Genomic DNA, 3,153 nt, shown 5'->3' with positions numbered 1-3,153 from the left:
TTCTTCCCCGTTTGTCATTACAGTCTATTCTAACATGCCACCTCCTAAACTCATCAATGGCGACTGATGAAGATCTGATGGAGCTGCAGATCAAGAAAACATTTAATGTTTTTATCTTGGTACAGTAACTGTCCTCCCTGAACCTCAGACATGATTTGTTGGACTTTTCAGATCTTTGTATTTTATTTTATTCATTCTTATGTTGTATATTCTCCTAGTCAAAAAATGAAGCCAATCACCACTTGGATTTTACGAAATCAAAATCTAAGTAGATTATTCTTTATCCTTGCACAAAAGGCAATATATTATATAAAACATAATGTTCACATCTCTTTGTATTAGACAATGCATGAGAAAATTTTAAATATTGTATCTATTGTCATCTAGAAGAGTGAATGAAAAAGTAAACCAATTTTTACATTTTAATTTGAAAATAGGCTTTATTTTACCATGAAGTTTAAAGATTTTACTGAACAACAAAAGAAGGTCAAATCATCTGATAATCCAGACTGACTCTGTTCCAAAATGATGAATCGATCATAGTTGGGCCAAATGACAAGTCAACACAAACAGCTGAATGAAGGCGACTTGAAACAATAAGATCTAGAAAAGAGGAAAATAAGTCAGAAACAGTGGAAAATATACTGCATAGTAAAAATGTTGTTGTCCTACATACTGTTTATCTTAAATTTGCACCTTTTGTGAACATGTCAATAAACTTTCATGAAGGAAAATTCAACTTTGACCTTGGTGTAAAGTGATAAATATTTATACTGCAAACAAGGACAGGAAATGTATCAAAGAATGATGAAAGAAGATATGAAGAAATTGAAGAAAAACGATTCATCAACCTGAAGGAAGAATGTGTACCATCACCAGAGGAGTTAAACCATTCAGGGTTTACAGCTGTGACGTCCAATACATCTACACTGGACAAGGGCCTTTCAGAGAATCAACAGTTCCAGGGAAAACTAAGTCTGGAAGTAAGTAACCAAGAAAATACAGATGTTTAAATAATAATACAATCTACAAACACTATGTGCTTTGAATTAATTTAACATAAACTTGACATGAATTGGTTTGTTTTTAAGTTTCATTGGTCCAGAGGTATAAATATTACCTGTTAGGAAATCCAGCTCTTCTTTAACAATTTCAGTGAGAAATTTAGTTTTTCGATTCAGGGACGCACAGTAAATTCTTCATTGGTTCGAATTTTTAAACGAGTTTTATTGCAATCCAATTGAATTTATAGTTTTGAAAGTCATTATTGTTTGATCAGGTTTTCCATTAATGCAAAACATTTACTCTGACTTCAAAATTCAAAATGGATGAAAATAAAACAAATGTTAACATTGATGGATAATTATTATTATTATTTTTTACAAATCTGGCCATCTAAAATTACAGAATTATTAGATTTAGAGCAACTTTACACGTTCTGTTAATTTTAAATTGCTGTGGACAAAGAAAACTATTAAGTTTATGACCAGAAATTTATTTTTACAACCTTTAACCCTAGAAAGTCACAGCAGCTTTAGCACAATTAATTAAATAAATTCATGTTTATAAATCAAATATGGTTGGTGAACAACAAAAAATAAGATAGTAATTACAGTAGACATTGTGCTCCCAACGATTCTTTATTTCGGACTATTGATAAAAATATTAGCATAACTTTATCTGCATTACAGTAGCATAGTAAGTTAAAGTAAAGCATATATTTTCAATTTGAGTTGCGCTTTTGTAATAAATAGATAAAAACGAAAGATAAAAACATAAAAAACATCGAAGACATAAAAACCCACTCTAACCCTAAATTAGCCATAAGCAACTCTAACCAGGTGGGTTTTAAGTTGAGATTTAAAGACACCCAGTGTTTCAGCTGTTTCACAGTTTTCTGGAAGTTTGTTCCAGATTTGTAGTGCATAGAAGCTGAATGCTGCTTCTCCTCGTTTGGTTCTGGTTCTGGGGATGCAGAGCAGACCAGAACCAGAAGATCTGAGAGGTCTAGACGGTTGGTACAGCAATAACAGATCTTTAATGTATTGTGGTGCTAAACCGTTCAGTGATTTATAAACTAACAACAGTATTTTAAAGCCTATTCTTTGAGCTACAGGGAGCCAGTGTAGGGACTTTAAAACTGGTGTTATGTGCTCTATCTTCCTGGTTTTAGTGAGAGCGCGAGCAAACTAACGAGATAATTAGTCCAAGTTAGTTGTTTATTGAACGTTCAGAAACTACAGCGGCTGTGATGAGCCACAGCAAAGGTAAACAAAAGTAAAACAACCCCAACAGGTGATCAACTCTATACCACTTGCACCTTTTTACTCTTTGTCTCTTTGTCATTTAAGCACACCCGTTGCAAAGCATGAACAGTTCAGAAACAATATGAAATGGGGAAAAAAGTTATTTATTAACTGATTAAGTCGTGTTTTAGATTGTTCTTGAAAAACTAATCAGTCAAGGCTAATTAGTGAGTGCTCTCACGTCTGCACAGTGAACCCACTGACTTTTTATAGCTGACAGCAGCTTCCCTCTCTTGCAGGTACTGCGTACCCCCGCTAAATCTTTTAGGTACCCCCCTACTTTCACCCCTGGAGCTGCAAATCAAGAAATCATTTAATTTTTTTATTTTATCATGTCAGAACTTTAAATCTTGATATAGGGGCTGTGCTTCCAAAACTCTTTTCTCCAAAACTTTCATGGTTTCTTCAAAACATAAAATAAGTCATCACCTGGATTTAACAAATCAAATAGGTAGGAGCCGTTAGACAAATACGAATCAAAATAATTTACATTTCTCACAAGAAAGCATGAGAAACTCTGTTTGTCATTTAGGCTTCTTCTGGGCTTAATAGTGTATTTATCTTCAGATGAACAAGAAAAATCAAACTCAGATACACACATAAAAAGAGAAGAACCCTAAATGTAATAAATATATGAAATTTCCATAAAGAAGTCAGGATGATGTCACCTTTATAGTGGAAGTTAGTGTATAGTTCATAGGACTTCTTATCCACTCTAATTCCTGTACAACATGTAGAACTGACATGAAGCACCAATAACAAATTAAACAGATATGAACAGTTTTATGACAACAAATGGAAAAATAAATGATTACTTAAAATTACTACCAAAAGTTAATGTGCAATG

This window comes from Poecilia latipinna, unplaced genomic scaffold, assembly GCF_001443285.1.
Source record: "Poecilia latipinna isolate Pla-1442-1.1 unplaced genomic scaffold, P_latipinna-1.0 Scaffold1624, whole genome shotgun sequence".
NCBI classification, from domain to species: Eukaryota; Metazoa; Chordata; class Actinopteri; order Cyprinodontiformes; family Poeciliidae; genus Poecilia; species Poecilia latipinna.
Note: the sequence above shows the minus strand (reverse complement) of the source record.